We start from the raw sequence: 21576 nt of genomic DNA, 5'->3' as shown, positions 1-21576 counted from the left end.
CCTTTTGATGTCATATTTTCAATTCCGCTATTCAATCTATACCTTTGGGGTAAAAACAATTAAATTGCGGGATAGTCTGTATCGGTACGTGTGAGATACACCTTTCCAATTTTTGGGGCGCATCTCATACCGCCGAGGATTGCAGGGTGCTTTAGTCTGCCTCCTGCCTGTTCCGAACTCCTCCTACTCCTCATCCTGCCTTTGGGGGTACAAAAAATAGTAATCTGGGCCTAGTCTGGGTCTGTACGTGTGAGATACATACACCTTTTGATATCATATTTTCTATTCCGCTATTCAATCTACACCTTTGGGGTAAAAACAATTAAATTGCGGGATAGTCTGTATCGGTACGTGTGAGATACACCTTTCCAATTTTTGGGGCGCATCTCATATTGCCGAGGATTGCAGGGTGCTTCAGTGTGACTCCTGCCTGTTCCGAACTCCTCCTACTCCTCATCCTGCCTTTGGGGGTACAAAAAATAGTAATTTGGGCCTAGTCTGGGTCTGTACGTGTGAGATACATACACCTTTTGATATCATATTTTCTATTCCACTATTCAATCTACACCTTTGGGGTAAAAACAATTACATTGCGGGATAGTCTGTATCGGTACGTGTGAGATACACCTTTCCAATTTTTGGGGCGCATCTCATTCCGCCGAGGATTGCAGGGTGCTTCAGTCGGCCTCCTGCCTGTTCCAAACTCCTCCTACTCCTCATCCTGCCTTTGGGGGTACAAAAAATAGTAATCGGGGCCTAGTCTGGGTCTGTACGTGTGAGATACATACACCTTTTGATATCATATTTTCTATTCCGCTATTCAATCTACACCCTTGGGGTAAAAACAATTAAATTGCGGGATAGTCTGTATCGGTACGTGTGAGATACACCTATCCAATTTTTGGGGCGCATCTCATACCGCCGAGGATTGCAGGGTGCTTCAGTTTGCCTCCTGTTCGGACCTCCTCTTACTCCTCATCCTGCCTTTGGGGGTACAAAAAATAGTAATCGGGGCCTAGTCTGGGTCTGTATGTGTGAGATACATACACCTTTTGATATCATATTTTCTATTCCGCTATTCAATCTACACCCTTGGGGTAAAAACAATTAAATTGCGGGATAGTCTGTATCGGTACGTGTGAGATACACCTTTCCATTTTTTGGGGCGCATCTCATACCGCCGAGGATTGCAGGGTGCTTCATTTTGCCTCCTGGTCTGACCTCCTCCCCCCACTCCTCATCCTCATCCTGCCTTTAGGGTACAAAAAATTGTAATCGGGGCCTAGTCTGTGTTTGTACGTGTGAGATACACCGTTTTTTAAAATTTTTTCTATTTCGCTATTCAATATACACCCTGTTTGAGTGTAAAAAATTAAATTACGGCATAGTCTGTATCGGTACATGTGAGATACACCTTTTTAAATTTGTTTGGCGCATCTCCTTCCACCGCCGAGGATTGCAGGGCACTTCAATTTGCCTCCTGTTCCGAACTCCTCCTACTCCTCTTCCTCATCCTGCCTTTAGGGTACAAAAAATTGTAATCGGGGCCTAGTCTGTGTTTGTACGTGTGAGATACACCGTTTTATAAAATTTTTCCTATTCCGCTATTCAATATGCACCCTTTTGGAGTGTAAAAAATAAAATTACGGCATAGTCTGTATCGGTACGTGTGAGATACACCTTTTAAATTTGTTTGGCGCATCTCCTTCCACCGCCAAGGATTGCAGGGCGCTTCAGTTTGCCTCCTTTTCCTCCTACTCCTCCTACTCCTCTTCCTCATCCTCCCTTTAGGGTACAAAAAATTGTAATCGGGGCCTAGTCTGTGTTTGTACGTGTGAGATACACCGTTTTTTATCCTTTTTTCTATTCTGCTATTCAATATACACCCTTTTGGGGTAAAAAAAATTAAATTGCGGCATAGTTTGCATATTTGACTGTGAGATACATCCGTGCGATACTGTTGTTGTTTTGTTCCGCTATTCAATAAACACCTTTCTAGGGCAAGATCATAAATTACAGAAATATGAGGAGACCGTCAAATAGGGGCCGTGGCCTGGGTCGTGGTGCTGCTGGTAGAGCTCCTGTTGCAAGGAGAGGACATGGTCGATCTGTGCCAGCTACACGCACAAGTGAAACACCTTCCTCAAGTGTGAGTAGGCGACAGAACCTGCAGCGGTAGGGCATCATGCGCCTCTAGAAGTGATGAGGCCAGAAGAAGTACAGGCGATAGTAGATTGGGTTGCTGACAGTGCCTCCAGTTCCTTCACATTGTCTCCCAGCCAGTCTACTGCAGAAAGGTCAGAGTTGGCACCTGCACCCAATGTCCAACCGTCTTTCACCTCACTACCTTGCAAATCAGGCAAGCAGTCTGAGCCCCAAGTCATGCAGCAGTCTCTTCTTCTTTTTGATGACTCTGTCAGCAGGGTTTCCCAGGGCCATCCACCTAGCCCTGCCCCAGAAGTGGAAGAGATTGAGTGCAGCGATGCCCAACCACTTATTTCTCAAGATGAGTACATGGAAGGACCATCGCAGCACGTCTCCGATGATGACGAAACGCAGGTGCCAACTGCTGCGGCATTGTAACGCTCCTGCGTTTTTAGTATAGGCTGGATTTGCAGCTGCAAAATCTCCACTCAGTAGTCATGTAGAGATGTGTTGAATACCAGATCCAACTCTCCAGGACTCATCACCGTGGGCATTTCAGCTTCAACATACAGATATATACACACTCAATGAGATGTTCCTGGAGTGATAGGATGTATATGATAGTATGAAGGTGATGTGCTGAAGGGACAGGTGTGAACAGTGACAAGGATGGTAATCACTTGATAGGTTTGTATAGTTCAAGATGGTATTTAGGAATGCAGATAGGTTAGTATCGAGTATGCTAACAGGTGGTGAGGACAGCAGATGACAAATACAGGATAGACTAACCCAGTGCAAGGATAGATAGTAGTAGACAGGAGAGCTAGCAATCTATGCAGCAGTGCAGATGATAGATGGTAGTAGGCTCAAGAGCTAGCAATCTATGTAACAGTGCAGATGATAGGATAGTATGGATAGGTAGTAACAGTCCTTAATGTGTATAGGTAGATAGTGCAATAAGGTTATGGAGGGTTCCCCTGCGGGGTACTTATCACTTGTAATGTTAGTAGTTTAGAGAGGTCCAGTAGATAAGGAATGATCCGGTAGCGAGATACAGGGATCAGTAGCGAGGTTCCGGTCTGCTCCAGGTACAGGGAATAGCTGGAGGTTACGATCGAGAGACAGGCTTGAAAGCATGTGGATAACAAGGCAGGAAAGCAGGGTGAGATAGCCATAAGTAGAAGCAGTATTTCAAGAGTGATCGGGTAGCGAGATACAAGATCAGTGAGTGAAAAAAGTCCAGGTAGCGAGATACATGAGCGAGTAACATCAGGTATGGCTGCTTCAGGCATGGCTTGATCGAACCAACCATGCGGTTGAACGAACAATGTGAGTGAGACCGCCGGCAGTTGAAATAGCCGCTCTGCGGCGCTCAGCAGTGACATCATCGTTCTTAAAGGTATATGCGTACCACCTGAAGAGAAAGGTGGGACGCATTACAGAGAAAGTGGTGATTAAGGGTACCGGAGGTACCAGAATCTTACAGGCATTCAGAATTGTGGAGACCGACAAGGAGGGCAGGGGTGAAGACTGGGTGGAAGATGATGTGGAGGACGATGAGGTCCTCGACCCCACATGGAATGAAGGTCATGCAGGTGACCTGAGTAGTTTGGAGGAAGAGGCGGTGGTTGCACAGAGCCACCAGCACAGCAGAAGAGGGTGCAGAAGCGGAGCGGCCGTGCCCTAGACACTACGCCTGCTACTGCCCAATGCAGCAAGGGAACGAGCGCACCAAAGCGAGCTCAAAGGAGTTCTCTAGCGTGGAAGTTCTTCAGAAAATGTGCTGATGACAGGACACAAGTGGTTTGCACCCTGTGCAATCAGAGCCTGAAGCGAGGCATAAACCTTCTCAACCTGAGCACAACCTGCATGATCAGGCATCTAAGTGCAAAGCACGAGCTGCAGTGGAGTAGACACCTTCAAAACCAAGAAAGGTCTCTGGCTCCTCCTGCTTCCTCTTCTGCTGCAGTCTCGGCCTCTCCATCCACATCTGTAGTGATACCGGCACCTGCCACCCCGCAAACAGATGATCTGTCAGCAACACCACCACCTGGGTCACCAACCATCTCCACAATGTTCCGTGGAAACGTTCAGCTTTCCATCTCCCAAACACTTCAGAGGAAGAGGAAGTATCCCCCTACCCACCCACGATCCCTGGCCCTGAATGCCAGCATTTCAAAATTCTTGGCCTTTGAAATGCTGTCATTGCGTCTGGTGGAGACGCACAGTTTTAAAAGCCTTATGTCGGTGGCTGTCCCACAGTACGTCGTGCCCAGCCGCCACTACTTTTCCAGGCAAGCCATCCCTTCCCTGCACAACCAAATGGGGGAAAAAATCAGGTGTACACTGCGCAACGCCATCTGTGCCAAGGTCCACCTAACTACCGATACGTGGACCAGTAAGCACGGTCAGGGGCGTTATATCTCACTAACGGCACACTGGGTAAATGCAGTGGCGGATAGGCCTGAGGCGGATAGCAATTTGGCGCACGTCCTTCCACCACAGAGGATTGCAGGGTGCCTTAGTTTGCCTCCTGTTGCTAAATCCTCCTACTCCGCTTCCTCATCCTCTACCGCCTCCTCATCCGGTCAGCGTAACACCTTCACCACCAACTTCAGCACAGCCAGGGGTAAACGACAGCAGGCAGTTTTAAAACTTGCCTGTTTGGGGGAAAAACCACACACCGCGCAGGAGTTGTGGAGGAGCATGGAACAGCAGACAAATGAGTGGTTGCTACCAGCGAGCCTCAAGCCCGGCCTGGTGGTGTGCGATAACGGGCGAGATCTCATAGCAGCTCTGGGCCTAGCCGGTTTGACGCACATCCCTTGCCTGGCACATGTGCTGAATTTGGTGGTGCAGAGGATCCTTAAAAATTACCCTGATATGTCAGAGCTGCTGCAGAAAGTGCGGGCCGTCTGTGCGCACTTTTGGCGTTCTCACCCTGCTGCTGCTCGCCTGTCAGCGCTGCAGCGTAACTTCGGCCTTCCCGCTCACCGCCTCATATGTGACATGCCCACAAGGTGGAACTCCCCCTTGCACATGCTAGAAAGACTGTGCGTGCAGCAGCAGGCCATAGTGGAGTTTCAGCTGCAGCACGCACTTGTGATTCGCTCTGCGGAACAGCACCACTTCACCACCAATAACTGGGCCTCCATGCGAGACCTGTGTGCCTTGTTGCGCTGTTTTGAGTACTCCACCAACATGGCCAGTGCCAGAGGAGGAGGAGGAGGAGGAGGAAGAGGCTGCCAACACAACCAGGGCACCGCCAGCACCTCAGAAGGCAGGGTTAGCATGGCCAAAATGTGGAAAAGCTTTGTCAGCACGCCACAACAAACAGCAGCACCAGCAGCTCATATGGAACGTTTTAGCAGGAGGCAGCATTTCACCAACATGGTGGAGCAGTATGTGTGCACATGCCTACATGTAGTGAATGACGGGTCTGCCCCCTTCAACTTCTGGGTCTCCAAATTGGGCACATGGCCTGAGCTTGCCCTTTACGCCTTGGAGGTGCTGGCGTGCCCTGCAGCCAGTGTATTATCTGAACGTGTATTTAGCACGGCTGGGGGCGTTATCACAGACAAACGCAGCCGCCTGTCCAGAGACAATGTGGACAAGCTCACGTTCATTAAAATGAACCAGGCATGGATCCCACAGGACTTTTCCGTACCTTGTGCAGAATAGAGATGGATACCGACCTTTCCCAGCCATTGTTCTATTTTTGCTCTTTCTCACTCTTTTGGGGTGTACCCTCATTTAAAATGACTGAAAAAAAGCAGTGTTGGCTACATCGTCCTCCTCCACCGCCGCTTCCACCTACACCGCCCATAGGTGTGCTCAGCCTATTGCATTAGGGTGTGCACCCCAAAGTTTAAATACACATGCATGTGTTTGCCTACATGTATATGGCCCCGGTACATTACTCTCCCTGCTGGCAAAGTGAAATAGAAGTGTGTGGCACTTCTCTTATGGCAGAGCAGGTCCGAGGTAGATCTTTCCCATCTCCTCACTGGCAAACAGAGCGATAATGCTAATGTGCCCTAGGTGATTAGGGTGTGCCCAGGCACACCCAGCACACCCTGAGCGCACGCCTATGACACCGCCACATCCACCACCACCTCAACCTCCCTCCTACTCCATATGGACCTCGTCCTTCACAGATGAAGAACATTGTTTTATTTTTCTGTTTTTTTTTTGTTGTTTTTTAAGCTATTTCCCTATCCACATTTGTTTGCAGAGCACTCTCCATGCTCTTAACTACGTTTTGCTGCCATTTGCAGCACTCTAGCCCTTTCCATTGGTGTTTTAGAGCCATTTTAGTGCCTGAAAGTTTGGGTCCCCATTGACTTCAATGGGGTTCGGTGTCCGGGTAAAGTTCGGAAAAAGTCCGGGACACGGACCCGGACTTTTTTTTCAAGTTTGGCCAAACCCGCCGAAGACGAACATCCAGGTGTCCGCTCAACTCTACTCCTCACACCACAGCATATGGACAAGTAGGTATTATCCGCCAACAGGAAATGCCTCTGAGTGCTCAATTTCGATCCTCTCAGGGGAGTGTCAATGGACCCAATCAGCATGTAAAACAGGAAAAACTCCTCATGGTGCAGTATGTTCAAACAAAAACACTTTATTGATTGGAAAGCCAATAAAACACTCACATTTGGTCGATGTATAAAAGCATCAGAAGTCAATGTCCTGTTGGGGACTCGCAGATGGACAGTGTGGTAGCTGTAGCCGTATAGCGTCTAACTGCAAACGGATAGACGCTGGAAGGTGTTCATGGGGCGGACGTGACCAGTCCCCTACCAGTTTCGTCAGATCCTGACGTCATCAGGGGGCGTGGCCCAACGCCGCCGATCACCCACACTACATGACCCAAAGAAGCGGAAGGGGAGGAGCGGCATGTGTTCCAGCTGACTCCCCCCTTCGCCACCGCTAACCACACAATTGTAAAAGTAGAGGAAGTACTTGGTACATCATCCCGGAAGCTCGAATCGAGAACCAATCAGGAGGTACCATCACGGGACCAATCCGGAGAAATCAAAGCACTTCCACTAACCAATCAATACCTCTATGCACAAAGGCAACTACTTCCAATGGAAAAAGAGAGACAGAAAACTAAAGGATATAAAATGCCAATGTGCAGCGGCATGAGTGAGACTTACTAAGAAAAAAAAGGAGATTCAAACTAAACTGAAATCCTTTCTCTATAAACACAGGAGCAGGAAACTAAACCATCCCTGCTCTAGTGTCAATAATAACACCTGCCAGTACATAGTCAAATGTGCAGGAATGTAAGGAATTGCATAAATAATTAGTTGGCAATGCTTCCACACTATCCACTGAAAACCCCACAGGAGCAGAGTAATAACAACACACAAATACAATGAAAACCTAAAAAAATTGTAAAACATTAAAAATGTTATACTTTCTAAAAAGTGTATAAACCCTAAAAACATAAAATGTCAAAAATGTTTCTAAAGGAAAAAAGAGAGGAATTCCTAGGAATTATTAAAGGAATTAATATCCCAATCTATGCCCATAGCATGTGAACACAGACTGGGACATTCCTAATTCCTAGGAATTATTAATAAAGGAATTAATATCCCAATCTACATTATAACCCTTCTCCAGAAACCGCATCTTGAGGATCTCAGCCTCCTGCAGAAACACCTCATGGTCGGTACAGTTCCTCTTCAACCTGAGGAATTGACTGATAGGGACCGATTGTAGCCAATTGGGATGGTGACTAGTGTTGAGCGAACAGGGACTGTATTATTCGGGTCCGTACCATGTAATTGGATTTTTGCTACCCGGACACGTACCCGAAAACTTTACTGTATGTTCGGGTTAAAAATCCGTGTTCGGTAATTTTATTTCCTGTTTTGTATGTAATGGCGCGCTTTTAATGGCGGGCTTTCAACAGCCAATCAACAAGCGTTTAACTGGTGTGCCTTAAGCCATCCCAGCCATGCCTACAAATGTATTAGTAGCTGTGATTGGCCATCTGAAGCATGTGACCCATGTCTTTATAAGTTCGAGAGACACATCGCGGTGCGTCATTCTGCTGTAGTGTAGGGAGAGAGCACACATCATACGTGCTGGCTGCTGCTGATTAGGGACAGACAGTGAAAAATTGTGCCCGAAAAGAATGCAGGGACAGGTCAGAGTGAAGCAGGGAAAGATATTTGAGCATTTTAGGGACAGGCTGGAGAGATTAGGCAGGGACAGAACAATCGTCCATTAGCGATCTACATTGATTTTTCTGTGTGGGGGGTGGTGCAGTGAACGATCTTTTTGCCCTCACTTGAGCCCACTGAGGAGGAGGAGGGAGAAACAAATCTATTTTTATCAGTCTGTTGTGTGCAGCGTTCAGCTATATTTTACTACAGATTGCTGTTCTAATCTGCTATTTCAAAATTACAAAGTTAAAGGGGAATTTTTTTTTTTCCCTTCATAGCCTGCTGCTGAGCTGACCTTGACATAAAACATAAGACACTGCTGTGTTCACATGTGCTATTGAAAAATCCCCAATTTTATATACTTTTTTCTATTCCGCTATTCAATCTACACCCTTTTGGGGTAAAAAGAATTAAATTGCGGCATAGTCTGTATCGGTACGTGTGAGATACACCTTCCAAATTTTTGGGGCGCATCTTCCACCGCCGAGGATTGCAGGGTGCTTCAGTTTGCCTCCTGTTCCGAACTCCTCCTACTCCTCATCCTGCCTTTAGGGTACAAAAAATTGTAATCGGGGCCTAGTCTGGGTTTGTACGTGTGAGATACACCTTTTTATATCATATTTTCTATTCTGCTATTCAATCTACACCCTTTGGGGTAAAAAGAATTAAATTGCGGCATAGTCTGTATCGGTACGTGTGAGATACACCTTCCAAATTTTTGGGGCGCATCTTCCACCGCCGAGGATTGCAGGGTGCTTCAGTTTGCCTCCTGCCTGTTCCGAACTCCTCCTACTCCTCATCCTGCCTTTAGGGTACAATAAATTGTAATCGGGGCCTAGTCTGGGTTTGTATGTGTGAGATACACCTTTTCATATCATATTTTCTATTCCGCTATTCAATCTACACCCTTTTAGGGTAAAAAGAATTAAATTGCGGCATAGTCTGTATTGGTACGTGTGAGATACACCTTTCCAATTTTTTGGGGCGCATCTTACACCGCCGAGGATTGCAGGGTGCTTCAGTTTGCCTCCTGCCTGTTGTAATCTGAGCCTAGTCTGTGTTTGTACGTGTGAGATACACCGTTTTATATCCTTTTTTCCATTCCGCTATTCAATATACACCCTTTTGGGGTGAAAAAAATTAAATTGCGGCATACTTTGCATATTTGACTGTGAGATGCACCCGTTGTATTTGTATACTGTTTTTCTATTCCGCTATTTAATAAACACCCTTTTGGGGTAAAAAAAATTAAATTGCGGCATACTTTGCATATTTGACTGTGAGATACACCCGTTGTATTTGTATACTGTTTTTCTATTCCGCTATTTAATAAACAGCCTTTTGGGGTAAAAAAAATTAAATTGCGGCATAGTTTGCATATTTGACTGTGAGATACACCCGTGCGATACTGTTGTTGTTTTGTTCCACTATTCAATAAACACCTTTCTAGGGCAAGATCATAAATTACAGAAATATGAGGAGACCGTCAAATAGGGGCCGTGGCCTGGGTCGTGGTGCTGCTGGTAGAGCTCCTGTTGCAAGGAGAGAACGTGGTTGATCTGTGCCAGCTACACGCACAAGTGAAACACCTTCCTCAAGTGTGAGTAGGCGACAGAACCTGCAGCAGTATTTGGTAGGGCATCATGCGCCTCTACAAGTGTTGAGGCCAGAACAAGTAGAGGCGATAGTAGATTGGTTTGCTGCTGACAGTGCCTCCAGTTCCTTCACATTGTCTCCCACCCAGTCTACTGCAGAAAGGTCAGAGTTGACACCTGCAGCCGATGTCCAACCGTCTTTCACCTCACCCCTTTGCAAATCAGGCAAGCAGTCTAAGCCCCAAGTCATGCAGCAGTCTCTTCTTCTTTTTGATGACTCTGTCAGCAGGGTTTCCCAGGGCCATCCACCTAGCCCTGCCCCAGAAGTGGAAGAGATTGAGTGCAGCGATGCCCAACCACTTATTTCTCAAGATGAGTACATGGAAGGATCCATCGCAGCACGTCTCCGATGATGACGAAACGCAGGTGCCAACTGCTGCGGCACTCAGAATTGTGGAGAACGACAAGGAGGGCAGGGGTGAAGACTGGGTGGAAGATGATGTGGAGGACAATGAGGTCCTCGACCCCACATGGAATGAAGGTCATGCAGGTGACCTGAGTAGTTTGGAGGAAGAGGCGGTGGTCGCACAGAGCCACCAGCACAGCAGAAGAGGGAGCAGGGTGCAGAAGCGGAGTGGCCGTGCCCTAGACACTACGCCTGCTACTGCCCCAACGCAGCAAGGGACCGAGCACACCAAAGCCAGCTCAAAGGAGTTCTCTAGCGTGGAAGTTCTTCAGAAAATGTGCTGATGACAGGACACGTGTGGTTTGCACCCTGTGCAATCAGAGCCTGAAGCGAGGCATAAACCTTCTCAACCTGAGCACAACCTGCATGATCAGGCATCTAAGTGCAAAGCACGAGCTGCAGTGGAGTAGACACCTTCAAAACCAAGAAAGGTCTCTGGCTCCTCCTGCTTCCTCTTCTGCTGCAGTCTTGGCCTCTTCATCCACCTCTGTAGTGATACCGGCACCTGCCACCCCGCAAACAGATGATCTGTCAGCAACACCACCACCTGGGTCACCAACCATCTCCACAATGTCCCGTGGAAGCGTTCAGCTTTCCATCTCCCAAACACTTCAGAGGAAGAGGAAGTACCCCCCTACCCACCCGCGATCCCTGGCCCTGAATGCCAGCATTTCAAAATTCTTGGCCTTTGAAATGCTGTCATTCCGTCTGGTGGAGACGCACAGTATTAAAAGCCTTATGTCGGTGGCTGTCCCACAGTACGTCGTGCCCAGCCGCCACTACTTTTCCAGGCAAGCCATCCCTTCCCTGCACAACCAAGTGGGGGGAAAAATCAGGTGTGCACTGCGCAACGCCATCTGTGGCAAGGTCCACCTAACTACCGATACGTGGACCAGTAAGCACGGTCAGGGGCGTTATATCTCCCTAACGGCACACTGGGTAAATGCAGTGGCGGATGGGCCTGAGGCGGATAGCAATTTGGCGCATGTCCTTCCACCACCGAGGATTGCAGGGCGCTTCAGTTTGCCTCCTGTTCCTAACTCCTCCTACTCCGCTTCCTCATCCTCTACCGCCTCCTCATCCGGTCAGCGTAACACCTTCACCACCAACTTCAGCACAGCCAGGGGTAAACGACAGCAGGCAGTTTTAAAACTTGCCTGTTTGGGGGAAAAACCACACACCGCGCAGGAGTTGTGGAGGAGCATGGAACAGCAGACCGATGAGTGGTTGCTGCCAGCGAGCCTCAAGCCCGGCCTGGTGGTGTGCGATAACGGGCGAAATCTCATAGCAGCTCTGGGCCTAGCCGGTTTGACGCACATCCCTTGCCTGGCGCATGTGCTGAATTTGGTGGTGCAGAGGTTCCTTAAAAACTACCCCGATATGTCAGAGCTGCTGCAGAAAGTGCGGGCCATCTGTGCGCACTTTCGGCGTTCTCACCCTGCTGCTGCTCGCCTGTCAGCGCTGCAGCGTGACTTCGGCCTTCCCGCTCACCGCCTCATATGTGACGTGCCCACAAGGTGGAACTCCACCTTGCACATGCTGGAAAGACTGTGCGAGCAGCAGCAGGCCATAGTGGAGTTTCAGCTGCAGCACGCACGCATGAGTCGCTCTGCGGAACAGCACCACTTCACCACCAATAACTGGGCCTCCATGCGAGACCTGTGTGCCTTGTTGCGCTGTTTTGAGTACTCCACCAACATGGCCAGTGCCGATGACGCCGTTGTCAGCTTAACTATCCCACTTCTATGCCTCCTTGAAAAAACGATTCGGGCGATGATGGAAGAGGATGTGGCACAGGAGGAGGAGGAGGAAGAGGGATCATTTCCAAGGCTTTCAGGCCAGTCACTCACAAGTGGCTCCGAGGGTGTGTTCCTGCACCCACAAACGCCAGGTACACAATTGTCCAGCAGGGGCACAGTTCTGGAGGATGAGGAGGAGGAGATGGAGGAGGAGATGGAACCCTGTTCACAGCAGGGTGGCACCCAGGCCAGCTCATAGCCATCACTGGTGCGTGGCTGGGGGGATACAGAGGACACAAACGATACACATTCCCCAGAGGACAGCCTTTCGTTGCCTCTGGGCAGCCTGGCACACATAAACGATTACATGCTGCAGTGTCTCCACAACGACCTACGAGTTGCCCACATTCTAACTTGTGCTGATTACTGGGTGGCCACGCTGCTGGATCCCCGTTACAAGGACATCGTACCGTCCTTAATTCACTCACTGGAGCGTGATCGCAAGATGCGCGAGTACAAGCGCACGCTGGTAGATGTGATGCTGCTGGCATTCCCACCTGACAGCGGGGTGTAACGCTCTAGCGTTTGTTTAGAGAGTTGGATTTGCAGCTGCAGAATCTCCACTCAGTAGTCATGTAGAGATGTGTTGAATCACCATGTCCAACTCTCCAGACTCATCATTGTGGCCAGCCTGCTTCAGCATACAATATACAAACACTCAATAAGATGTTCCTGGAGTGATAGGTTGTATATGATAGTATAGAGGTGATGTGCTGAAAGGACAGGCGTGAGTTGTGATAGCAATGATGATTACTCAATAGTAATGTTCAGGAGGGTAGTAGATGATGGTAGATAGGTTAGCAATCATGTGCAATAACAGGTGGTAGGGGACAGCAGATGGAGTGTACAAGAGAGGCTAACTTAGTGCAAGGATATAGATGGTAGTAGACTCAAGAGCTAGCAATCTATGTAACAGTGCAGATGATAGAAATAGTAATGCATAGATAGTAACAGTCCTTAGTATGCAGAAGTAGATAGTGTAAGTTTGATAGGAAGGAATCCCCTGTGGGGTACTTATCACTAGTTAGATTAGTAAGCTGAAGGGTCCGCTAATGAGTGAATGATCGGGTAGCGAGATACGGGATCAATAGCGAGGTTCCGGTCTATCCAGGTATGGCAATAGCTGGAGGCTCCGGCAGCGTAAGACAAGGCTGTATACCATGCGGTTTGAACGAACAATTTGTGAGAGAGAAGCCGGCGATTGAAATAGCTGCTCAGAGCGGCGCTTAGTGATGACGTCATGCGGCTTAAAGGTATATGCGTTCCACCTAGCTGAAAAGGTGGGACGCAATATGAAGAAGGAAATGACCTATAAGGGTACCGAAGGTACCAGAATCTTACACGGGGTCACAGTGGAAGCACAAGGCCAAGGCAGAGGAGGAGGAGGAGGAAGAGGTCGCCAATGCAACCAGGGCACCACCAGCACCTCAGAAGGCAGGGTTAGCATGGCCGAAATGTGGAAAAGCTTTGTCAGCACGCCACAACAAACAGCAGCACCAGCAGCTCATATAGAACGTCTTAGCAGGAGGCAGCATTTCACCAACATGGTGGAGCAGTATGTGTGCACACGCCTACATGTAGTGAATGACGGGTCTGCCCCCTTCAACTTCTGGGTCTCCAAATTGGGCACATGGCCTGAGCTTGCCCTTTACGTCTTGGAGGTGCTGGTGTGCCCTGCAGCCAGTGTATTATCTGAACGTGTATTTAGCACGGCTGGGGGCATTATCACAGACAAGCGCAGCCGCCTGTCCAGAGACAATGTGGACAAGCTCACGTTCATTAAAATGAACCAGGCATGGATCCCACAGGACTTTTCCGTACCTTGTGCAGAATTGAGATGGATACCGACCTTACCCAGCCATTGTTATATTTTTGATCTTTCTCACTCTTTTGGGGTGTACCCTAATTTAAAATGACTGAAAAAAAGCAGTGTTGGCTACCTCGTCCCCCTCCACCGCCGCTTCTACCTACACCGCCACATCCACCGCCACCTCAACCTCCCTCCTACTCCATATGGGACTCGTCCTTCACAGATGAAGAAAATTGTTTTATTTTTCTGTTTTTTTTTTGTTGTTTTAAGTTATTTCCCTATCCACATTTGTTTGCAGAGCACTTGCCATGCTCTTAACTACATTTTGCTGCCATTTGCAGCACTCTAGCCCTTTCCATTGGTGTTTTAGAGCCATTTTAGTGCCTGAAAGTTCGGGTCCCCATTGACTTCAATGGGGTTCCGTGTCCGGGTAAAGTTCGGAAAAAGTCCGGGACACGGACACTGACTTTTTTTTCAAGTTCGGCCAAACCCGCCGAACACGGACATCCAGGTGTCCGCTCAACTCTAATGGTGACAACTCCGAAAGTCAATGAACCCATTCCTATCGGTCTCCTTGAAAATGTAGAGGTAGTGATAGTACCATCTACTACTCTAATCATGAGATCCAAAAAATGGATCTCAGATGAGCTATATTCAAATTCCAAGGAGATACCTCTGTCATTGGCGTTGAGCTCCTGCATAAAATCTTGCAGGGACGTAGCGTCACCATCCCATAGGCGGAGGATGTCATCAATGTACCTCCTTCAGAAAATGAGCTGGGATCTAGGGCGACCATATTCATGGGTATTGATAGGTACACTAGCAGTTGGAGGGGTAGCAATCGAACGCGAGGTGTATTCCAATTGGAAACCCAGTGGATCTATAGGGTCAAATCCTATAGTCCACATGGTATTAACATAGATTGGGATATTAATTCCTTTATTAATAATTCCTAGGAATTAGGAATGTCCCAGTCTGTGTTCACATGCTATGGGCATAGATTGGGATTTTAATTCCTTTAATAATTCCTAGGAATTCCTCTCTTTTTTCCTTTAGAAACATTTTTGACATTTTATGTTTTTAGGGTTTATACACTTTTTAGAATGTATAACATTTTTAATGTTTTACAAATTTATTAGGTTTTTATTGTATTTGTGTGTTGTAATTACTCTGCTCCTGTGGGGTTTTCAGTGGATAGAGTGGAAGCATTGCCAACTAATTATTTATGCAATTCCTTACATTCCTGCACATTTGACTATGTACTGGCAGGTGTTATTATTGACACTAGAGCAGGGATGGTTTAGTTTCCTGCTCCTGTGTTTATAGAGAAAGGATTTCAGTTTAGTTTGAATCTCCTTTTTTTTCTTAGTAAGTCTCACTCATGCCGCTGCACATTGGCATTTTATATCCTTTAGTTTTCTGTCTCTTTCTCTATTGGAAGTAGTTGCCTTTGTGCATAGAGGTATTCATTGGTTAGTGGAAGTGCTTTGATTCCTCCGGATTGGTCCCGTGATGGTACCTGCTGATTGGTTCTCGGTTAGAGCTTCCGGGATGATATCACAAGTACTTCCTTTACTTTTACAACTGTGTGGTTAGCGGTGGAGAAGGGAGGAGTCGGCTGGAACGCATTCCGCTCCTCCCCTTCCGCTTCTTTGGGCCATTTAGTGTGCGTGATCGGCGGGGTTAGGCCACGCCCCCTGATGACATCAGGATCTGATGAAACCGGTAGGGGACCGGTCACGTCCGCCCCATGAACACCTTCCAGCGTCTATCCGTTTGCAGTTAGAGGCTACACGGCTACAGCTACCACACTGTCCATCTGTGAGTCCCCCACAGGACATTGACTTCTGATGCTTTTATACATCGACCAAATGTGAGTGTTTTATTGGCTTTCCAATCAATAAAGTGTTTTTGTGAACATACTGCATCATGAGGAGTTTTTCCTGTTTTACATGCTGATTGGGTCCATTGACACTCCCCTGAGAGGATAGGAATTGAGCACTCAGAGGCATTTCCTGTTGGCGGATAATACCTACTTGTCCATATGCTGTGGTGTGAGGAGTCCTTATCAATAGCATTTGAGATCCCTGTAATGGGGATCATCTGATTATGGTAAGAGGCCATACTCACTGGTGATTGGTGGAGGTCATATCTTCTAATTCAACACTTGGGTCTTGGACTTCCTATTGGACTACTTTCCCTATGGACTGTATTTATTGCTTATAGTCACTTTTTGATGTACTGTGCATATCATTACTTCAATTATTGATAAACCTTTGTGATTACTCTACCAAGCGCTGCATACTTTGTTCTCTGTTGCTCAGTGTCTGAGCTTTGGGGTGCACACCCTAATGCAATAGGCTGCGCACACCTATGCCCCTACATGTTGGTTTCTCTCGGCAGGCATTCTTTAGTGATGACAGACAGGATAGAAGGTAGATTAAGGAGGAGAAGAGCAGAGCCCCTCCGGGTGGGTGATTGCTGGAAGATCGGATTGCATTTCAGTTGGCAGCCTTTCTTTTTCCCACGTGGCCAGATCCCTCGGCAGAGCCTCCCTCCTGAATTTATCTACTCATGGAGGGGGGCAGAGCCCAGCAGAAAGCCCGCCAAGGGAAAGACCTGGAAAAGTCAGTTAACCCCTCTCTCCCAGCCAGGGCAGCAGCTATCTAGCTTTTCAAACTGCTTACAAGCACATTAGTCTTTTTTCAATGTGATCCCACCACCAGCACACACATTTTTTTAAATTCTTTTATTTCAAGTGTCTTAAGTTTAAAACAAATTCACATAACAAAAACCCTTACCATAATATATATGTGAAATCAGATCTTCAGTAATTTTTTCATCTTTCCGCCTATTAAACCTTCTGCCCTTGTTGTATTAACTTTGGATAGTTAAACATTTTTGCAGCCCACTTCCCCTTTTTTTTGTCTGGTCATAAGCCTGGGCTAATGACATCATGCACAGCTCTCTCTCTAACTCTTGTGAGAGTTTACCAGCAAGGGAGGGAAGGATGAATCATAGGAGAGCCAATGAGAGTTGCAGAGCGGCGGGGGGACTGGATGAGGGCGGAGATAACAGGAGACTGCAGAGATCCATGAGTATTCATCAAGAGAGGAGAAATGTGCAGGCAAGCAGTGGTGTGAGTGTGTCTGTCTGTCTGTGTATACAGTGGTGATCGAAAGTTTGGGCACTCCAGGTAAAAATTTGTATTAATGTGCATAAAGAAGCCAAGGAAAGATGTAAAAATCTCCAAAAGGCATCAAATGACAGATTAGACATTCTTATAATATGTCAACAAAAGTTAGATTTTATTTCCATCACTGACACTTTCAAAATTATAGAAACAAAAAATGGCATCTGCAAAAGTTTGGGCACCCTGCAGAATTTATAGCATGCACTGCCCCCTTTGCAAGGCTGAGACCTGCCAGTGTCATGGACTGTTCTCAATCATCGTCTGGGAAGACCAGGTGATGTAAATCTAAAAGGTTTTAAATGCCCAGACTCATCTGACCTTGGCCCAACAATCAGCACCAAGGGATCTTCTAAGCAGTTGTCTAGAAACCTGAAACTGAAAATAGTTGACGCTCACAAAGCTGGAGAAGGCTATAAGAAGATAGCAAAGCATTTTCAGATGTCAATATCCTCTGTTCGGAATGTAATTAAGAAATGGCAGTCATCAGGAACAGTGGAAGTTAAAGCAAGATCTGGAAGACCAAGAAAAATATCAGACAGAACAGCTCACAGGATTGTGAGAAAAACAATTCAAAACCCACGTTTGACTGCACGATCCCTCCAAAAAGATCTGGCAGACACTGGAGTTGTGGTACACTATTCCACTATAAAGAGATACAGTGCCTTGCGAAAGTATTCGGCCCCCTTGAACTTTGCAACCTTTTGCCACATTTCAGGCTTCAAACATAAAGATATAAAACTGTAATTTTTTGTTAAGAATCAACAACAAGTGGGACACAATCATGAAGGGGAACGAAATTTATTGGATATTTCAAACTTTTTTAACAAATAAAAAACTGAAAAATTGGGCATGCAAAATTATTCAGCCCCCTTAAGTTAATACTTTGTAGCGCCACCTTTTGCTGCGATACAGCTGTAAGTCGCTTGGGGTATGTCTCTATCAGTTTTGCACATCGAGAGACTGACATTTTTGCCCATTCCTCCTTGCAAAAAAGCTCAAGCTCAGTGAGGTTGGATGGAGAGCGTTTGTGAACAGCAGTTTTCAGTTCTTTCCACAGATTCTCGATTGGATTCAGGTCTGGACTTTGACTTGGCCATTCTAACATCTGGATATGTTTATTTGTGAACCATTCTATTGTAGATTTTGCTTTATGTTTTGGATCATTGTCTTGTTGGAAGACAAATATCCGTCCCAGTCTCAGGTCTTTTGCAGACTCCATCAGGTTTTCTTACAGAATGGTCCTGTATTTGGCTCCATCCATCTTCCCATCAATTTTAACCATCTTCCCTGTCCCTGCTGAAGAAAAGCAGGCCTAAACCATGATGCTGCCACCACCATGTTTGACAGTGGGGATGGTGTGTTCAGGGTGATGAGCTGTGTTGATTTTACGCCAAACATAACGTTTTGCATTGTTGCCAAAAAGCTGGATTTTGGTTTCATCTGACCAGAGCACCTTCTTCCACATGTTTGGTGTGTCTCCCAGGTGGCTTGTGGCAAACTTTAAACGACACTTTTTATGGATATCTTTAGGAAATGGCTTTCTTCTTGCCACTAAATAAAGGCCAGATTTGTGCAGTATACGACTGATTGTTGTCCTATGGACAGAGTCTCCCACCTCAGCTGTAGATCTCCGAAGTTCATCCAGAGTGATCATGGGCCTCTTGGCTGCATCTCTGATCAGTCTTCTCCTTGTATGAGCTGAAAGTTTAGAGGGACGGCCAGGTCTTCGTAGATTTGCAGTGGTCTGATACTCCTTCCATTTCAATATTATCGCTTGAACAGTGCTCTTTGGGATGTTTAAAGCTTGGGAAATCTTTTTGTATCCAAATCCGGCTTTAAACTTCTCCACAACAGTATCTCGGACCTGCCTGGTGTGTTCCTTTTTCTTCATGATGCTCTCTGCGCTTTAAACGGACCTCTGAGACTATCACAGTGCAGGTGCATTTATACAGAGACTTGATTACACACAGGTGGATTCTATTTATCATCATTAGTCATTTAGGTCAACATTGGATCATTCAGAGATCCTCACTGAACTTCTGGAGAGAGTTTGCTGCACTGAAAATAAAGGGGCTGAATAATTTTGCACGCCCAATTTTTCATTTTTTTATTTGTTAACATAGTTTTAAATATCCAATAAATTTCATTCCACTTCATGATTGTGCCCCACTTGTTGTTGATTCTTCACAAAAAATTACAGTTTTATATCTTTATGTTTATATTGAAAAATTGAAACCTGCGCCTTTATAGCAGCGAACTCTGAACACCTGGAATGCTGGAACAAATAATATAAAACAAGAGTCGCGCTAAATGTGCAGAACTGTGAACTCATATAGAGAACTAAAGTCCATAAACCATGCGTAACACCAAAGGCTAAGGCAGAGGGATAAGACCATCAATACAGTTCCAAAGAGATAACAAGTAGATGAAATGAAGTTCATATGGTCGTCCACCCAGGTGTATGTATATAAACACAGACAATCAGTGAAACCTCCACCACATGAAGCCTCTTACCAGAGGAAGGAAGGGTTAAAGCAGTAAGTAGTTATGGGACTACTACCACCCATATCCTGCAAGGCAGCTCCTAGAAAGTCCACCCGAACTTGTTCAAAAGAAGCGAACCATCTGGGATGAATTCCAAATCCACTGGAATGGGCTGGATCCACTTTTAGCAAAGTATGCATATAATACAAAACGGAAACAAGCCCATAGCGTGATAATGTTTAAAACATTTAATGAAAGATAAAAGACATGCACTCACCCTGAGGTGAACGTAATACAGCAAAAGTGTAAATAGATGACACCAAGGCACAGGGCGGGAAACTCCGGTATTCGGGCGTGATAAGGAGTGTAGACTCAGCACATCCCGAAGCTTTTCGTCCACCGACGTCTTATCCCTCTGCCTTAGCCTTTGGTGTTACGCATGGTTTATGGACTTTAGTTCTCTATATGAGTTCACAGTTCTGCACATTTAGCGCGACTCTTGTTTTATATTATATCTTTATGTTTGAAGCCTGAAATGTGGCAAAAGGTCGCAAAGTTCAAGGGGGCCGAATACTTTCGCAAGGCACTGTACTTGTACAAATATGATCTTCATGGAGGAGTCATCAGAAGAAAACCTCTTCTACGTCCTCACCACAAAAATCAGCGTTTGAACTTTGCAAATGAACATATAGACAAGCCTGATGCATTTTGTAAACAAGTTCTGTGGACCGATGAGGTTAAAATTGAACTTTTTGGCCGGAATGAGCAAAGGTACGTTTGGAGAAGAAGGGGCACAGAATTTAATGAAAAGAACCTCTGTCCAACTGTTAAGCATGGGGGTGGATCAATCATGCTTTGGGATTGTATTGCAGCCAGTGGCACAGGGAACATCTCACGAGTAGACGGAAAAATGGATTCAATAAAATTTAAAATTTTGGATGGTAACTTGATGCCATCTGTGAAAAAGCTGAAGTTAAAGAGAGGATGACTTCTACAAATGGATAATGATCCTAAACACATCTCGAAATCCACGGGGGATTACATCAAGAGGCGTAAACTGAAGGTTTTGCCATGGCCTTCACAATCTCCTGACCTCAACATAATTGAAAATCTATGGATAGACCTTAACCACTTCAATACAGGGCACTTTCCTCCCTTCCTGCCCAGGCCAATTTTCCCCTTTTAGCGCTGTTGCATTTTGAATGACAATTGCACGGTCATGCAACACTGTACCTACACCAAATTTATGTCATTTTCCCCCCATAAATAGAGGTTTCTTTTGGTGGTATTTGATCACCTGTGGGTTTTTTCCTTTTTGCTAAACAAATAAAAAAAGTACAGAAAAGTTTGAAAAAAAAAAAAGTTTTTTTTGTTTATGTTATACAATTTTGTAAATAAATACGTTTTTTCCTGCACTGATGAGCACTGATATGACTGCACTGACAGGCACTGATGGGGTGGCACTGATAGGCGGCACTGATAGGTGACACTGATATGCGGCACTGATAGGCACTGATATGTGGCACTGATAGGTAGCACAGATATGCAGCATTGGTGGGCACTGATAGGCGGCACTGCTGGGCACTGATAGGTGGCATTGATGGGCACTGATAGGTGGCACTGACGGGCACTGATAGGTGGCACTGATGGGCACTAATGGGCACTGATAGGCGGCACTGGTGGGCACTGATGGGCACTGATGGGCGGCACTGATCGGCACTGATGGGCACTAATGGGCACTGATAGGCGGCACTGGTGGGCAATAATGGGCACTGGTGGGTGACACTAAAAGATGGCAATGATGGGCACTTGTGGGCAGCACTGATAGGGAAGGCACTGGCGGGCAGCACTGATGGGGAGGGCAATGGGGGGCTCCCTGAGCCCTGATTGCCATCCCTGGTGGCC

Source organism: Pelophylax lessonae (genome assembly GCF_965119305.1).
Source record: "Pelophylax lessonae genome assembly, chromosome: 4".
In the NCBI taxonomy this organism is placed as follows: Eukaryota; Metazoa; Chordata; class Amphibia; order Anura; family Ranidae; genus Pelophylax; species Pelophylax lessonae.
Note: the sequence above shows the minus strand (reverse complement) of the source record.